The following is a 19,826-nucleotide window of genomic DNA, read 5'->3' as shown; positions in this document are numbered from 1 at the left end:
ACGGTCATACACCCTTTGCCTGCCATACCACATCTAGCAGGAGTTGCATAAATTAGCATTCAGGTGGGAGGCTTTTACAGGGACCGACGCATGTAGGCATCTCCCACACAGTCCCCTCCCTAACCACTCACCTGTCAACCGCATCCTGGAAGCTGCAATAAAGAAATTTAAAATCACAAACACTGGTTCGCACGACAGCCAGGGGCCCCCGTCTCTCTCACTGGCTGGGGGCCCCTAAACCACCATGCGATACCTAGAGGGAAGTGCGGGCGAGCCCTGGACCTCTCACTTCCAGGGACTTCACACCCATTACCTCTAAACTGAATGCTACCTGCAACACACACAATTGCTCACTACCAGTTCAAGCAATTTCCTACCTTTATCTGGGCTTATATTTTCATGAGAGTTAGATGCTGTAAGTGTATGGGGAGGTGTGCAGTCACCTCCCTTGTGGCTTCATCTCCTTCCGTTTGCACAGCCAGTTTCCGGTATCATAGCTGGCTGGCGCTGTGGCCCATCTCTGCACAGGAAACTGGCTGTGCCCCCCGTCATAATCAATGTGCGCGTGCTGATGTGCTCACGGTGCACATTGATTATGACAGAGGGAAGCGCGGTCATGTTCCTCCGACAGCTATGCTACCGGAGCCGTTATGCGCGAATGGAGGGGGGCGCAGCCACAAAGGAAGAGTTGAGGTAAGAGACTGCACACCTCCCCATACACATAGCGTCCCACAGCTAGGGCTTATTTTCGGGGGATGTCTTATTTTAGGAGAAACACGGCAGAAGTTCATTTTATAAAGTCTTAATAATGATTGTGTAGAAAACACTAGATGCTGCAACACATTAAAAAACAAACAAAAAAAAAACTATTTGAACCAAAGAATACAGGGCTCCCTGGGGTTCGTGAAGCTGGTCCACCCTACAATCAGCACAGATAACAATTCTATCATGTTTGGTTAGTGCCATTTTGTGGTGCACACATTTAGATTTGTGCTGCTTTAGTTTTGAAGATAATTGCACCTAATTTCTCTTCCACTTCCTGGTAAGTTTGCAAGTGTCCTGCAGCCAGCCAATCACCATGCGAGGACTGAAGCCGCATGGTGATTGGGTGGCTGCAGGACACTTGCAAACTACCCAGGAAGTGGAGGAGAAGCGATCGCCGGGAACAGGTGATGTATAGTTACTAAAAGTTCTGACAGCGCTCTCTAAACAGTCTATATAGTCCAAACGTTGTAATTAGTTCTCAAATCCACTTAAATACATATAATCCTCTCACCAGATGTTGTTGCTGACTATATTACAGATCAACAATAAAAGCATGAATTGAAGTATCGATCTCCTCCTCACTCTTCGTTCTTTAGGGTATGGATTTCCTCAAAAAGGATGCATATAAACAAGAAAACATAGCGTAGCGTAATACGGTCACAGACGGTATGGCAATCACCATGCAATTACACACTGTGTGTGCTTCCACCTCACGCTCATAAGCAAAGTGCACGCTCACCAGAAGTTTGGGCTGACCAGCTATTGCACTTGTGGGTGTTAGTTCTCCCTTCTGGAAATGTGACCGCTGTCCTGATTCCACTGCACTGCATCCAAGTTGCTATAAACTCAAATCAGCGAGACAAACATAGCGTGAACCACTTTAACACACTATGAGGCTGCACACCTTCACCTCAGTGAAAAAACTGCCCACCAGTGCTCCCACGCATGCACATAGAAAACAGATTGCGCTCACCACATGGATTGGCTGACCTCAAATGACCAGCAATAGCGCTTGTATATGATCCTCCACAATTGCTTCCATATGCGTAAAAAAGTTCCTCCGCCACTGCAGCATGTAGATGCGTCTAACCCGTCTGCCGGAAATTGATCCGCCTCGTGATCGATCGGACACGTCGGAAATGATCAATCGAGCCATCAACGGCTCTAATGATAAGAAAGAAGCTCGCTGTGTATGCCCAGCATTACACAGGGACATTACAGTGTTAAACAATGGTACACAAAATACCTATATAACAATAAACCTTGCTGTGAAGATTGCAAGGCAGGGATAACTATAGATAGAGTCCATATGGTGGTGAAGAAGAGCACACATCTTACTCCATTGTATGTAGATTTTACAATAATACAATATGTATGAATTGTAATACCCATTTGTAATGATCTGCTCAGCTGTCTGCACAGACAGACAGCTGTTTGACCATTCCTTAAGTCTGAGGGCTGCAGGTCTCTGGAAAAGAGACCTGTCTTGGCTTTGCAAGTTTCAGATCTGCTCTGCTGCTGAGGAATTTGCATATATTTGTTATGCAGATTGCCTACCTGCCTCCTTTGAAGGCTAGCAGTATAAATACCATGTTCTCCCAGAATCCTTTGCTGGTCATCTTAATGGTTTGTTACTGCTAAACACTCCTAGAGTGTCAGCCTTGCCGGTTTGTTAAAGATTATCATAGAGTAATTCTTGGGACTGCACTAGGCAGCTCTTCTAGTGCAGTCAGGTTGCTTTATCTGTTTTGTCTGTGTTGCCTCTCTGCTGCGATTGTCCTGTCGCCAGCGGTGGATGACAGGAAATCGTTCTGTCTGTCTGGGGGTGCTAACCAGAGCAGCGGTTGCTACTGGTAACCCCTTCTGTTCATCTGTCTGGATCGCACTTGCCCTAGTGGTAGTGGCAGTGCCTCCTTCTGTGTTCTGTCTGGGGGTGCTAACCAGAGCAGCGGTTGCTACTGGTAGCCCCTTCTGTTCATCTGTCTGGATTGCACTTGTCCTAGTGGTAGTGGCAGTGCCTCCTTCTGTATTCTGCCTCAGGGGTGCTAACTAGAGCAGCGATTGCTACTGGTAGCCCCATCTGTTTGTCTGTCTGGATTGCACTCGCTCTAGCGGTAGCAGCGGTGGTTCCTTCTGAACTCTGTTTGAGAGTGTAGGCCAGAGCTGCGGTTGCTGCTGACCACTCCTCCTCTCTGTCTGTCTTGTCTTGTACGGACGCTTGCTGTAGGCTCGGTGAGGTAACCGTTAGCAAGCGTTCGCGTTCTCTATGTCGTGTTTGTGTGTCATTGGTCAGTTAGGGTGGCACGCTTATCACTGGGCGCCTAACGCGCGGTGATCGTGCAGAAACGCGTTCGCTGTTGCGAATGAGTGCGGTGTTCGCGTTTAGCTAACGTTTGTTATTTTCTTTACCTTCTGATTGTTGTTTGCTGTGCCTTTGCTACTCTCGTGCTCTGTTCTGTTCAGCCTTGTGTCACTTCTGGCAATCGCCTCTCTCTTGCGATTGCGTTCCCGCTTTGTTTCTGCGAATGTGTGTTCGCCGTCGCTGGGTGGCGACTAGATTGGGGAACACACATTTAGTCAGTCTCTGTGCTCTCTCTTTTGGAGGGCTATCGTGCGCTACTTTGCCTTTATCTGTACAATTCCCATCTGGCATCTGTGGCCGTGCAGAGGCTGTGCTCGTCTGCACTCCACAGCTCCATCTGCTGGTGGGAATTGCCCTCTACCGGTGCATTGCACCTAACCTGGGTTCTCCAAATTACAGTTTGTGGAGGATTTCCGCTGTGTCAGCGCGCATCTTGTGTGCTGACCACGGAGATAGAAACCTGCAAACCTTACACCATTCTAATATGCTCTAAAAACAACATCCAAGGCAGATAACATCTTACTTATGATGCAAACCTGACATTTGACAAAAAACTTACATGGTCTGCAGGTACCCCTGTCACTGTAAGCTGTCATCACCAATCCCATAAGAGGAATGTCAATACAAAATTGTACTTCATCCTAGTCAGTAGCTGATATCCCCTTTTCCTCAAGAAATCTTTTCTTTTTCTCGATTTAGATCATCAGGTATTAATGTGTGGCTGATATTGAGGTGAAACCCCTCCTACAGTGTGATGTCATTGCCATGGCCATGACAATTTCCTGTTTGTGAACCCCACTGCATTGTGGGCAATAACGGTTGAGGACAACTGTGTATATGCGTGTGTGTGTGTATGTAATAGAAGAAACCTTTTAGCCTATCCCATTCTTAGTGGGTGTGTTCACACAGAGCAGTTGGTGCTGTCTATTTTTTCATGCCTGCCAAAAGTAAAGATTCTCACCTGCAGGCTCATGGAGGGTCAATCAACATGAGCAAATTACAAGGAGAGAATCAAGCAAGATCTGTTTTATTTTTAACTTCTCATTTTGAAAGGTCTTGATTTTCCCCCCCATATTACTATCTTTCGGTAAAGTTCCTCTTTATCAGTATGGTCATTGCTGCACAGGGTTGCCTCTGAATGATGACGCAAGTTCTGCCATTCCAAACACCTGTCAGGCTTTCATTGTAGTGTATTTCTGTATTATGATTATACTGTAACTTTATGTATTTTGTATTGACACACAGCCTTCCTTCTGTGTAGTGATGTTGTTATTAACACGCATTATGGATCTGTGAACGTAATGTGCTTATTCAGTGTAGGGCGGACGCCTACGCAGCTTCTACAACTTAGACATTGAGACTTGTATACTACTACACTGTTCATGGTTTATTTCAATTATTTACAACAATATAAGAAGAAAGAGCAGCATGTGGGGGACGTGTGCTGTGGGGCTGTGAAGTGAACGCGGCATGTGACAAGTGTAGCGGGGTTACTTTTACACATAAACACTAGCTAAAGGGATTTTCCTTCACACTTATTGCATTATAAGAATGTTGTCCAGAAAGTAGTGTCCATTTTGGTTTTATCTGCTATGCTTCTATGCACAGTATTCTTTTGGTGTTTTGTCATTTGCATCCGTCAGGTTAACCTCTGCTCTTGCTACACCGCTTGTCACATGACTGCAGAATGCAGGTAACTGTTTGCACAGCAGCATTAACATGAAGCTCCCATCCCCAGTTCTTCCAACCCATAGGTGAGTAGTGTGATGCTACAAACGCAATAAACACAAAAAAGGGCGCTCTCACGGTATGTAAAAGTAGAGAAAAAAGTCCCTATCCAGGAAAGACCTCACCTCAGGTAATGTGGCTGTGCTTAGAGACCAGCCAGCAGACGCTTGTGTCCCTCTTAATGGCCGTGGATCAGGTTCACTAGCAGGGGTAGAGTGTTGAGGGAGGCTTCCCAGGTGGTATATCCAGGACGGGTGGCGATTTCTGAAGTGGCAGCAGCCGTATGCTCTCCTCAGTGCCTACACACTCTCCCACTACAAAAGAGAGCTAAGGAACGAGGGAGGTGGATGCTGCTGTGTTGGACAGCCACATCACCGCTAGTGTTTCTTGGCTGTTTAAGTGCTTCAGAAAACAGGACTGTATTCCACCCAAGTTGGAAAACAATGAGATTATTTTCTTTGCTATTTATGTTCTATTTCCTAGCTGTACTACACATTCAATTAATTATCTCATGAGTATGTTTTGACTTCAGGCATGCTTTAAGAATGACTCTACAGTCTCCATCCCGTACATTAGCCAGGGATTTCCTGCAAACTGAAGAGTACTGGACCCAGCACCGACCCCAATTTACTTTTTATTTATTACTAACATTGGTTTACTTTATGTAAACATGCCTGTATGTTATATTATTGTGGCAGTCGGTGGAGTTGAAGCATTTATCTGTATATTTATGGTTTTGTTTTTGGCACTTTGCCCTTGACAGTTAGTGGCGTAAGATATATTATGCATTTTCTGGAGAGCATAACTATTTAATGTGACTTTGCATAAGCTGGACTCTGCAGACAGTCACATGACTTCCTCAGTGCCCCCCCCCCCCCCACACACACACACACACACCTGGTTACCACCTGGTCTGTGTCATATACAGTGACCAGTCTGTGAACAGGATGCAGGGACAATGCTTGGCAGACTTTCACAGGAGCTTACCAATAGAACATAAGAGACGGCACATCCCTGGCTGCAATGAAATGTGCTGTATTCGGAACAAGCGTACACTACATGTTACGGATATTACATTCTTTTTCAGGTGTATAACAACAATTGAAGGTACATACCGCAGTGCTGGTCGTAATGGAAAAATCTACGCTTACGGATCATTACGCGTAATTTTACGCTATTACGCATTACGCATTTACGGTAAGGATACCGTAATGTAGGCGCTTACACTATGATGTTACGCGTAGTGCCGTAATACCCATTAATGCGTATTTTTTTACGCATACGGACGATATGTACGCAATAGCAGTGAATGTGACAGTTATTGCGTACATATCATTCGTATGCGTCAAAACGTACGCTTATACTGAAGGGCAGGAGAAGATACTATTGGTTGCTTAGGATGTTAGTACGTTAGTAATTACGCGTAAAATTACGCGTAAGTGTTCGTAAAATTACGCATACCTAGCAATTACGGTAGACAGTAAAATTACGATACCACTTTACTGCTTACGCGTAAATAATTACGCGTAAGACCGTAATTTACGCATAGCTCTTACGCGTAAATTTATATTGAATTACGATGCGTAATTACGCTCATGCGTAATTTCGGCCCAGCACTGACATACCGCATTATAAAGATTATGAGGCATGAACGAGAGGTTGCCTCTCAAATGTTTTTTATAATGCTATTCTTAAGCTGTATTTATGGCTAAACTTTCTGGTTCTAATATTTAATGTGTTGCTTTTAATGCTGCAGGCATTTATACATGTTGTTGATTGCATGTCTTTTTGTAGGTGGCAGTCCATTGCAGGAAGTGCCTGGATTACGGTCAGTTTTGTATTGTTGTTTATTGGTAGCCGATTTGGAGTGCCATATGACCGTGAAGATGTTTTTTATTTATGGACATTGAACAATGGGTTAATGGGAAAGGGTGGAGCTAATCACATTGGGTGTGGTGGCCTGCCCTGAATCTTTATAATGCTGTATGTACCTTCAATTGTTGTTATACACCTGAAGAAGGATGTAATATCCGTAACATGTAGTGTACGCTTGTTCCGAATACAGCAAATTTCATTGCAGCCAGTGGTGTGCCGTCTCTTATGTTCTATTGGTGATTTCCTGAAGCCGTAGGAGCAATCCGGCTGAGACAAGGCACCGGCCAGCTACAGGTCCAGTGGACCCAGCACACGAGTTCTCCAGGCATTTACTGTGTGGGTTTCACAGGAGCTTCCCTGTCCCATAAAGCATGGTTGACACTTTAGATACTTAATGGCTGTTTAACAAAACCGTTGAGCGGCTAAGCGCTAATGGAGCGAAACAATCTCTGATATGGAGTGTGGTAGCAAGTTCAAGCGGAGGTGACATTAGCAGCCTAATGCTCAATATCAGTGACATGCTAATGGAGAGACGGCTTGCTGTTAATCATTCGAACAAAGAGGATGAACGTGATTTAGCTGTGTCACTGAGATTCTGCAAGGTCTTCTGGGAATGTGACATGGCCACAGCACCAGCCAGTCAAGCTAATGGGGCGCAATTAGCGCAGCACTGACAAATCAAACCATTCTCTGGATGGTTAATGAATCTGGCCAAGTTCACTGAAGTCTGAAATTCTTTCTTGGTCAATTAAAAGGCGTGCATGAAAATGTAGGCACCCAATCTTGGCAAGTAAAATGTTAGTAAACTAGTGACCTTAGCCCGTTTAAAAATGGGCTAGGTCTGTCTCCGTGCGCCTTCTGCACGCACCCGTTCTTGGCGCACGTCCGCCGTGCATGGTGCATGCACGGCGGACGTGCGCCAAGAACGGGTGCGTGCAGAAGGCGCACGGAGACAGACCTAGCCCATTTTTAAACGGGCTAAGGTCACTAGTTTACTAACATTTTTGTGGGTGCCGCCACACACCTGGCAGCCTGCTCACACGCCTGCCTGGCTCCGTCCCTGTCATCCTGCCTGTCAGGCACATGCGCAGTAGCAAACAGCACGGACCCAGCTACACAGAGACAACTGTCCCTGGTGTATGCAGGGACAGTTGCCTATTATTATATAGGATTTGTACAGCAGGAGACATTTGTTTGATGTCTGTTTGAGAGAAATAGGAGGACCCGTCACCGCCGTGGGGAAGTCTAGTAGGGAATAATTTGTGCACATATTATTTATACTGAAGCTAACGTCCTCCTTTTCTGTACCTGTTTTTAATTCATGTTGTGTATTTTAGTCCACAATTGTGGAGCTCTGCACATCTATTGCAGGTAGTCAATTCGGGTGCAGCCTCTGTTTGGAAGTGTGGCCAATGTCTCCTGCTGTACAAAACTCATGTAAGTATACTTATGGCTAGCTTCATCCATGTGCATCAATTTGCATTCAAATTATAGATTAGGACTAGTACATGATTTGCATCTGATTTGCATTCAAGTCATGTATTTAGCCCTGTGGGGCTCTGCATGCCTCTGTTGGTCTACAATTCAGTTGCAGCCTATGAGCGCTTTTATTTGTTTGATGTCTATTATATAGGATTTATAGATATTCAACATTGGTAAATTGTCAATTACGATAGTAAAATATTGGCAAATAAAACAGATATTTCACTGCAACTTAACCTAACCCTATTCTCACACTGAACCCTCCCTCTACCCAGGGGAGGACTGGGACCTTTAGGCCTGGGGGGAAAACACAAACTAGAGGCCCATGTTCATGGCAGCCTGAGCCCAAATGGCGTCACACATGCACGTCACATGGAGCGCCCATACGGAAATACAGCAAGGACACTTGCAGGACAGCATGACAGGTAAAGTATGAATTCTCAGGCATCGGGGGTCACATAATAAATTTGGAGGGATGACAGCCAGGGGTTTCCGTTTTGTCCGTTGTCTGTGAGTATCGCACGCGGTTACCACTGAGCACCGGATCAACCACATCAGCCTGAGATTCCCCAGCATCTCAAATTCAACCAATTTCTGCCTGAAAACAGTCAAATCGTTGATTAGGCATGTTTGTGGCAGTACCAATTTTCATCCAATCGGATAGTAATTATCAAAACAGTTGAGTCAACAGATGTATGGCCACCTCTCACAACCTCAGATCAGCAAGTTCTATAAACTTGGTCACTCCTAGAGTGCACCTAAAAAAATCTGGAGATAGAGCCTCCTGTCATGCTGCCCCTACTCTTTGGAACTCCCTGCCACACCCAGTAAAGACAGCACCATCCCTGGAGCTATTCAAATCCAGACTGAAAAGCAACCTGTTTAGCCTGGCATTTCCGGACTTATACAATTCTTCCTCTGTACCACGATGGTCTGAGCCATGCTTATGCGCTTTGAGTCCTATGAGAGAAAAGCGCTCTACAAATATTATTTGTTGTTGTTGTAGTTGTTGATTTTAATTCCCCAAGACTCACCCATCCCCCCCCCCCCACACACACACACACACACTTATATCCAAAGAGGGACTGGATTGTCCCTTCAAAAGAGGGACAATTGGGAGATATGATGGTGAGAGAGCAGACAATTTTTTCCCATGGACCCTCCAGGCAAGCCTCTGCTCTGCATCATGCTGTGTATATTTACTAGCTTTCCTGCCCTCTTATTGCTAATTGGCCTTTTATTTCTCTCAGCCAGCCTAGTGTTTCACATTGCCTTATACAAAGACATGAATGCAGCAGGCCCTGCACCAGCCCTAAATCATTAAAGGAGAGGCAGCCTGGGGGGAAATCTCCCCCCTTCCCCCCTGGCCAGTCCTCCCCTGCCTCTACCGATGCCTAACCCTAAACCCCACCTGCCAACGCCTAGCCCAAAATGTACCCCTTGATGCCTAACCTTAAAGCGGTATCGTCACCATAAAAATCAAATTTCAACAGCAACTGGTCTGAGTGTATTAAGTGATAAAGATGCTAATCCTGCATTCAAAACTTTCAAAACTTTTTCTGCTGTTATGATTTGGAGTTATCACATACTTAAGGAACACTGGCCCTTTAGTAGTCGTGCCAAAGAATTGCATGCTGGGGGTTCTTTTTATCTATAATCTATTCCTCCTCTTCCCTTTATTTCCCTGCCAGCTTCTTATCTGAATACCCTACTCACTTGTGTTTACAAGCAAGGTTGAGGCGACTCAGCTATTGGAGGAGACAAGAAAAAAGTAAAGGGCAGAAATGACATCATGAGTTAGCCTTAACTGTGGGCAAAAGACATGGCCCCCACCAGGAACAGAATTCTCGTAATTTACTATATAACATTCACTGAAATCAAAACGTGGACAGTATAATACATGTGTTATGTAAGTAGGTCAAGTATTTATCTACTTATATATGTGGGGTTTTTTTTGTTCCCTGGCATAGTATGGCTGATCCTACTGCTTTAACTGACCCCCCATGCCCAACCTTAAAGGAATCCTGAGATGAAATACATCTCAGGTTTTATACTTACCTGGGGCTTCCTCCAGCCCCCTTGAGGCCGCTCAGTCCCTCTTTGTTTTCGGGCTGATCCTGTCCCATGCAGGACGGCCCGGGGCTGTCGCCGAGTCGGGCTTCATCGAGCATTCTTGGCCTGGCCACGCGCTCCCTGCCGGCCAGGCCATGCATGCACGATGAAGCACGACTCTGTGACAGTACTGGGCCATCCGGCGGGGGACAGGAATGACCTAGGGGGAAAAAGAGGGACCGAGCAGCCTCAACGGGGCTGGAGGAAGCCCCAAGTATAAAACCTGAGATGAATTTCATCTCAGGTATGCTTTAAGACTCTCCCCACAGATGCCTAACCTTAAAGGACACCTTAGTCCTTCATACCATGGACCATGCGTGCTGGTTTAGCTCAGGGTGTGAAGCCCCACTCAGCTGGGGCTCCGCACTCTGGCTATCCCTGCCTGCATGGGAGACAAGGGGTTGAAGATGCTTGAGAGGGGGGACCCCATGTAATTTTTTTAAAAAAAAAATCTCACTCTCTGAACATCATAAAAAAAAAAAAAAAAAAAAAAGAAGGAAAATATGCCAGGGATCTTTTCACAGCCACATTGCGGCTATATAGCGATCCCTGGCCAAAGCTTTGCGGCTCCGGAGGGGTTTTCAGGGGGTCCAGGTGCATTACTTACGGACCCCCTGGAAACCCCGTCATGAAATTCATTGCTCTTTCTTTTGATACATGTAAAATTACACTACCATTAGGTTTGCTACATTAACTGGCATTTACCGCATTTAAATGTATACTTTTTTCTCTGAAACTTTAAAATCGATATTCTCAAAAACTATAAGGTCTTTCTGTTCTTCTTAACATATCTGGCAAATCTGGCATTTGGTGTTTCTAGCATGTAAGCGGGCTTTGCTATTAACTGCTTAACCCACTGGCAGGTTTTTAATCACAAATACTTTTTTTGTTTGAAACTTTAAAATCGATTTTCTTTTCAAAACTAAAAGTTCTTTTGGATTTTTTTTTTACTTTGTAGCCAGTTCTAAATTTTATAATCCATGCAATTTTGGTGATTGTAGCATGTATGGGGGCTTTGCTATTAATGTTAAAGAGAATCTGTATTGTTAAAATCGCACAAAAGTAAGCATACCAGTGCGTTAGGGGACATCTATTCGCCTGTCACAATTTCGCGGCTCCCCGCCGCATTAACCTTTTCGGGACCACGTGCATTAGATTCTACGCCACACTTGTGGCTGTTCTAGCCTGATGCGGCGTAGAATCTACGCCGGCCCGCAATTTCTGCTCCCGATGCGATCGTGCGCACCCGGAGGGGGAGATTAAGCTGTCATATGACAGCCGACATCTCCCCCGAGTGATCAGCAGCCATCGCGTATGGCTGCTGATCACGTGATCACTACGATCGCCGTCAGATCATAGTGATCAGTTTGACAGCTGCGGCGGCAGGGGGGAAAAGAAGAGGATCCACTTACCTCCCTGCCGTTCCCGTGACGATCGGCACCCCCCCTCCGCTCCGGCCGGCATCTCCGCTCTGTCTGACGTCAGCGCCGGGTCCCAGCTTGATGACGTCATCAAGCCGCGACCCGGAACTGATCGTCAGACAGAACGGAGATGCCGGCCGGAGAAGAGGGTCCCGTGCGCCTCATCGCTGGAGCCTGGAAGGTGAGTGAAGGCTGCTGGCAGAAGGGGGAGGCACAGGCCACCATGGGGGGACACCAATCTATCCAGCGACACACGGGATCCGGCCGCCTGACTCCCCCAAACGTGCGCACCCCTCTCCCGCGCAAAATGCCTGGTCCTTAAGGGGGGGGGGGGGGGGGTAGGCGGCCTGTCCCGAAAAGGTTAAAGGTAGTCAAAAACAGTTTTAAAAAGTTTGTTTATAAACAAACAAAATGGCCATCAAAACAGGAAGTAGGTTGATGTACAGTATGTCCACACATAGAAAATACATCCATACACAAGCAGGCTGTATACAGCCTTCCTTTTGAATCTCAAAAGATCATTTGTGTGTTTACCTTCTGTCCCCTGCAGCTTTCGTCCACTGAATACTAGTGACAGGCTGTGAGACTGATCGCTTCTTCCTGCAGACAGCTCGGCCCTGTCTGTATTTCCCTAGTATGTGTCAGCCAGCTCCTTTCACAGCCTAACAGAGGAGGATTTTTATCCAGCTCTCTTTCACTGATTAGCAGAGACGCTGCTGGCTTATGTAAATAACACACACGCACTGGAGTGTGCATAGAGGGGCCTGGAGAGGGGTGTGCATAACAGGTCAGCACGGAAGAGTTGGCAGCCTTCTAGACACAGGACGACAAGTCTGACAGGGGAAAGATACATTGATTATTACAGGGACTGTGATAGTAGAAAGTGCTGCAGTAAGCCAGAGCACATTAGAATAGGTTTAGGAACTTGTAGGATGGTAAAAAAAAAATGACATTTTTGTTACAGAGTCTCTTTAAAGTCAAATCCGTTAGGATCATTACCGTTAGGTTTGCTACATTAACTGTCATTTACCGCATTTTAATGTATACTTTTTTCCTTTGAAACTTTAAAATCCATTTTCTCAAAAACTACGAGGTATTTTTGAAAAAATGTTTTCCCCTTTTTCCCACTGTTTGTTGTTAACATATCCTGCAAATTTGGTGTTTCTAGCATGTAAGGGGCCTTTGCTATTAACCGCAAAATTCAGTGGGTTTTTCATCACTCATGATTCGAGATTACATGCGGTTATTCGACTCTAAACCACACTCGAGTCGAATATCCCTTTCTATTTGTGATACTGATCATGAATCAATTCGGAAGTGGGCAGAGTCATGCTTGTGATCACTCGTTATGCAGGAGATGCATTATGCGTTATGCAGGAGAACAGAGCCGCCAAAAAGGATAAAAGGAAGCTAAATGAGCTTAAAAACCAAATTCTTGGTAAATAGAGGAGGTAGTGGTGGACTTACCTCCTCCAAGTAGACACACAACGACTGTAGTAAAGACAGTCAATATATTTTATTTATGAACTCCAAATATGCAATGCGTATCGCAGGTTCGATCCCGATTCATCAGGCAATAACAACGGAGCAATAGCATATGTGGTCCGTAAAAGAGCCAGGCACCTCTGTGATCACTCGTATTCGTGATCAGGGGTATCCGAGCAACTCTGATAACCGCTAGTGATGCATGGTGCAGCTGAATGGAAGAAGAAAGAAGAACATGAACACGATCACCTTCCTTGACTCCTCCTGGGCGTCCTGTGGCTGCCTGCATCAGACGACAAGTCATCACCATGTCACCACCGTGTGATGACAACTGATGTCCTGTAGCGGTACTGCAGGCTGTCAGTCTGCGGTGCCCATGGAGGCGTCGGCTTTCTGGGCTCTCTTCGCCTGTGTGGTTTCCTGGTTCCTGCTTCCTCCTGAATGAGTGGCTGGCAGGGGCGTTGCTAGGATCTGAGGAGATCGGGGGCACTTTTGGGCACTCCAGCTGGAAAATGGGTGTGGCCACACACACACCAGAATGTGGGTGTGGTCATGGGTGGAGCCAAATTTACATGAATTTAACAGCGGTCAAAGTAGGCCTGCCCAGCAAAATAATGAATGAAGCCCCTCTCCATTAAACAACAACAACAACAAAAATGCAGTATATCACATAAATAGGAAGTGTCCCTTGAACATAGCTAGGCAGAGTTGCCTGGCTTCTGTGCTGGCTGGTCTGGCTTTCAGCTGGGCGGGCTGGCCTGCTGCCAGGTTATCTGCCCCATAGCATTCCCTGACTTTCTAATAGACCCTCTCCCATGCTCCCACGGGTCTCTCATTGAGGCACCACAACTCCCAGCATACCTCCATAGAAGAACCAAAGCTCCCTGCATGCCTGGGGGAGATCTGGGGCACCCCAGAATAGATCCGGGGCAAGTGCCACTGATCTTTGGGGCTTGCAATGGCCCTGGCGGCTGGTCACTAGTAAGTAGGCAGATCTACTTGTGTGACTGTGGCTGTGTGACTGTCCCTAAAGAATAAAGGTTTGCGAGCCCATGGTGGGGGGAACAACTTTTACACACTCGTCCTGGCCTGGGTGCAATGTAGCCTAGAAACTGCCCTGACTACAGATTTCAATACAGATCATGTGTGCTTTAATTTCTCTCCTGGAAGAATTTTGCAGATCAGGGAAATCAGAGGAAAGTCAGAACAATTGATCTGTATGTTTGTTCATGTGTGACAGGTTCAGAAAGTATTATTGTCAGGGATAGCTATAAAACATTTTTCAAAGGTGGTCAACACTAGAGGTGACATAGATTATAATTAAAGCTGATATTCTAACACAACTGTTTTACTAGTCCTGCTTATGCAGGTTCCGCCAAGATTGCCAACAAGCTGCTTGCCGCATATTTTGGGGCTCACACAGCGGCGCAGGAGGTGGGGGCTGAGAGTGGCGCGGAGGGGACACAGAGGCATGGCATAGAGCAGGGAACATGCCATTGTGTATTCCAACATTCACATTTCACCCACCCTGTAGACCTAACCGTAGACCTTCGTGTTGGTGCCCTTCTCCTCCAGGTACACCACTCCTGCAAAACCACAGTACTAATAACACAAATGGAGACAGCACACAATTGGCTTCAGCAAACAACTGTATTAGCAGCATACGGAGGCACACAACATGTTTTGGGGCGGAGCCCTTCCTCAGGTGCCGTTGTGTCCCATCTGCTCTTCCTGCGACGCCTGTGTCAATCGTTGTGAAACGTGAATAAATTATTTATTTTTGGACAACTAGGGATTTGGAAATATAGTATAAACAAAGTTTTTTGACTGTTGTCAATGTGCTGTTAATCTGTTTTAAACTACTTATAACAGTTTATACAGTACTGTACTGAAACACGTAACAACAAAAAAATATGTGATAAAAACCAATATTGTATATTTTGTATATGGAGACAACATGTAGGAGCTTACCTACATGTAAATGTTTCTGAGCAGCAGAAGTCCAATAAATCAGTTTCAAGGGCTGCTTTTCCCTGCAGGTGTTCAGATTTTCAATGTGCACTTGCTGAGTGTATTATTAATCTGACAGATCTATAACGGACTACTTTACCTGAGGCAAAACTACATAAGGTAAGCACAGAGAGTCCACAAAAACATACTCAAATTCGACCATAATAATTATTTATTGCCAATTTGCAGCAAGATATATTACAGAGATGGCTGGCACAAAGTTTCAGGCTCCTGCCCTTTATTGAGTGTGCAGTCAGAAACAGGAACAACCATTGATTTAATCAGTACCAAAGTTTAGGTCCCAAAGGGGAGTCCCTCTTAAAAGGTTCCAGTACATACACAAATTGCGTGCATGAAAAAAGGGCGTGCAGAAAATGGGGCATGGCTGAATAACAAATTGGCGCAGGTGGATAACGAAATCTCATTCTTCACCTCCCACCCCCTCCCATCCAGCTGCTCCTCCACCCTATCCTACCCTCACCTCCTTCACTCCTACTACCATTGAGGAAGTCAACCACCTACTGCAGACTTCCCATACCACTACCTCCCCCCTTGACCCCCATCCGTTCTGATTTACTCTAGCCTCACTTCATGAATTTGGCCCCAGTCCTCACTACCCTGTTTAACCTCTCCCTATACACAGGCACCTTCCCCGCAGACTTCAAGCAGACCACTGTACTACCCCTGCTCAGGAAACCCTCCCTTGACCCCTCACTACCCTCCAACTACCGCCCGATCTCCCTCCTCCCCCTTTGCCTCAAAACTCCTTGAGTGTCTGGTGCACAAACGCCTGACCAATACCTCAATGCCAACCCACTGCAATCTGGATTTTGACCTGCCCACTCAACTGAAACTGCTCTCACCAAAGTGGTCAATGATCTTGCCTTAGCTAAAGCTCCATTCTCCTCCTCCTTGACCTTTCAGCAGCTTTTACACAGTAGACCATCCCCTACTCCTCCAGTCCATGGGCATTCACGACCTCGCCCTGACCTGGCTTTCATCCTACCACTCCAACGGGTCCTTCACAACCCCCTTCAGTGAGTCCTCATCCACCCCCAACCACCTCTCGGTGGGAGTCCCCCAATGCTTGGTCCTTGGCCCCCTACTGTTCTCCCTATACACATCCTCCATTGGCAAGGTTATTCCTCCATGGGTTTTAACTATCATCTGTATGCAGATTACACCCAGATCTACCTCCACACCCCTGACATATTCACCACCACTACCATAGACAAGGTTTCCTCCTGCCTATCAGCCATCTCCTCCTGGATGTCCGCTAGGTTCCTCAAACTAAATCTAGAGAAAACGGAATTTATGATCTTCCCACCCCAGCCATCCATGAACCTCCCAGATGTGCATGTCACTGTTAACCACACTACCATTCGCCCTACCTCTCAAGCCCACTGTCTGGGTGTCACCCTGGACTCCGCTCTCTCCTTCACTCCCCACATCCAAAATCTCACAAAGTCCTGCAACTTCCACCTCCGTAACATCTGCAAGATCCGCCCTTTCCTGACTCCTGCCACAACCAAACTCCTCATCCATGCCCTCATAATTTCCCGCCTTGACTACTGCAATGCCCTTCTGTCTGGTCTCCCTATGACCCAAATAGCCCAGCTGCAGTCCATCATTAATGCGACAGCCAGAATTATCCCTCCACTGGCTTCCTATTCAATCCAGAGTCAGATTCAATCAAGATACTGTGTCTGACTTACAAATCTCTCCACAAAACCTGTCCAACCTACATTTCCAATCTTACTCAGAACACCTAGCTGCTCACTCCGTTCCTCCAATGAACTGCGCCTGACTGCCCCCCGCATCACCCAGTCCAAACCATGCCTCCAACACTATGGAACTTCCTACCTCCACCCATTAGGGCAGCCCCCTCCTTCAACAGCTTCAAGAAGGCCATCAAAACTCCCCTTTTCACTCTGGCCTACCACCCCTCACAAGTGCTCTAAACCCGGAGCTGAACTCTGGACCCCTACCTTTCATGTCCCTACCTCTCCCTCTAGATTGTAAGCCTTTGGGCAGGGTCCTCCTCCTTTTGTTTCCTACCTGATCATGGACCTGCATTACCGTGCAGCCATGCTATGCATTTGAGTGAACTCAACTTGCCTAATCTTCATGCTCCCCTCCAGTGACTAACTAAGCATTACCTTGTACTCATACTGTGCTGCGTGATCTGGTCTTTCTTGTATTCCTGTATTGCCACATTGCTGTATGTCACCCCTAAATATTGTCTGTAACCTAAACTAATGTCCAACGCTGCGTAATATGTTGGCGCTTTATAAATACAATAAATAAATAATATATATATAAATAAAATTAAATAACAAAAAAGTTTGCTTTCAAGTGGTCCCAAAGTGAAAACGAAAACATGTTAACGATAAATACCGTTTTAAAACAGACGGCAAATCAAAACGAAAAGATATGTACTTTAAAAACATGTTCAATAATTCAAGAATACAGCTTAAAGGAATATTATCAATTAAAACAACTTTTTTTTTAACCTTCCTGGCGGTAACCCCGAACGTAGCTCGGGGTAAGCCGCGCAGGAGGTTTTCTCAGGCCCTGCTGGGCCGATTTGCTCAATTTTTTTTGCTGCACGCAGCTAGCACTTTGCTAGCTGCGTCAGCATACCGATCGCCGCCGCCCCGCGCTCGATCGCCGCTATCCGTTGCGCCGCATCCGCCCCCCTCCCCCAGCAGACCCCGTGCGCTGCCTGGCCAATCAGTGCCAGGCAGCGCTGAGGGGTGGATCAGGACTCCCAATGACGTCACGACGTCGCTGACGTCATCCCGCCCTGTCGCCATGGCAACGAGGGAAGTCCTCCATGAAATCCCGTTCTTTGAATGGGATTTCCTGATCGAAGATCACCGAAGGCGATCGAAGCGGGCCCTGGGCTCGCTACATGATTTAAAAAAAACAAAAACAAAAAAAAACTGCTGCGCTGCCTCCTGGCGGTAATAATTAGACCGCCAGGAGGGTTAATACACATTACCACTAGTGCTAGGGGCACTTCATTCACCCAGCTCTCTCTCCCTCTCTCCCTGCTTAAAAATCATCCTTCCGGGTTGAAGGAGGGAGCGTACGTGGTTTGGAACGCAGCGTGGGACGCGCCGTGGGATGGATTAATGAAGAAGGCTGCTGGGTAAGTGTAACCCCCCCCCCACACACACACACACACACCCGCTCAGCTGCACTAATTTTCATCTGAATTCGATCCGGAGCTCATTCTTGTCCCTGACGACTCCCAAGCAAAGTACCGCGATTGCTTGAAGTCTCTTTGCTCCCGGTGTGTAGCATCGCACGACTTTGTGCGCACCCGCCGACAGGAAGAGGCGTCGCTGAAGACCGTCATCAAGGGGATGTCACAGGACCTGTCAGGCAGTGAGTGTGCAGCTTGAGGATGACATGAGAAAGTGATTAGAGTGTAAGATACTGTCACAATCCGCATCTGCTGGTGACATCATGAACTATTTGGACGAGCTTCCTCTGTCTCCCCAGCAGATGTCCTCACTCTCTTCAGTGATTATGCAGCCTGAACTGCTCTCTGCCCACCAGTAGAGGTCTCTCCTTCAGGAACTATTCTATTGCAGACTTGCTAATGAGGGCAGGTCTGAGATCACCTGGACATTGTCATCTGACCTCCCAGCACACTATATAATCAACTCTGGCAGACCAGTTCACTGCTAGTTCATCGAGCCTGTTACATGCTCCTGATAACTGTGATCTAGCCCTCCTTGCCTTGTTCCTGTACCCTGCATCCTTGTTACCTGACATGTATGACATGCTATTCCTTGGAAAATCCTTTGCCTAAACAATTATATTACTGTATGTTTCTCTGGTTTTGACCTTGCTTGTATGCATGGGCGTAACAATCACCCCTTCAACCCCTGCCATCGCAGGGGGGCCCAGAGGCAACCGTGAGTGCAGCCAATTAGCAAAGAAACCTCCCCTTTCACTCCCAAAAAACATGTGCAGTAGCGTGTGTAATTTTATCCTGCTTTCAGAGGCTGCTTTACAGTAGAAAACTCGCCAGCTCCCAATCCCATGGGGTTCGGGGACAAAGGGGGCCCATGCTATCATTTTTTGCAGGGGGCCCTATTGAGTCTAGTTACGCCCCTGCTTGTATGACTACTTGTTGCCTGTCGATATATGGTTATAGTTGCCGTGTGTATATATTGTAAAATAGTTAATGTGTATATATTACCCAGGGTCCAGGGTTAAGTGTGCACACTAGTGATATATACTTAAGGCTGCCTTGCATATCCACTATATGCAAGGAGACCTTAGTGTATATATATTGACCAATCCAGAACTGCCAGTATGCTAGTGCGCCGCTGCTATTGGCGCTGAAAGTGGTTCAGGCGGGCTCACAGTGAGGCGCCACGTATGCACTGCGTGACAGGTAGAATTTGGGTCAATAAAAATGTATCAAATCTACTTCACATCTTGCGCTAGAAGGAGCTGCCGGTACTGTAAAGGGAGTGTGCGTAACTTAGGAGAGCACGCTATGCAGTGTGCACTAGGGCATTTTTAACCATTTCAGCCCGCGGGTATTTTTCCCCTTATGGATGAGA

The sequence above is a fragment of the Hyperolius riggenbachi genome, chromosome 7 (assembly GCF_040937935.1).
Source record: "Hyperolius riggenbachi isolate aHypRig1 chromosome 7, aHypRig1.pri, whole genome shotgun sequence".
NCBI classification, from domain to species: domain Eukaryota; kingdom Metazoa; phylum Chordata; class Amphibia; order Anura; family Hyperoliidae; genus Hyperolius; species Hyperolius riggenbachi.
This window is presented reverse-complemented; position numbering follows the sequence as displayed.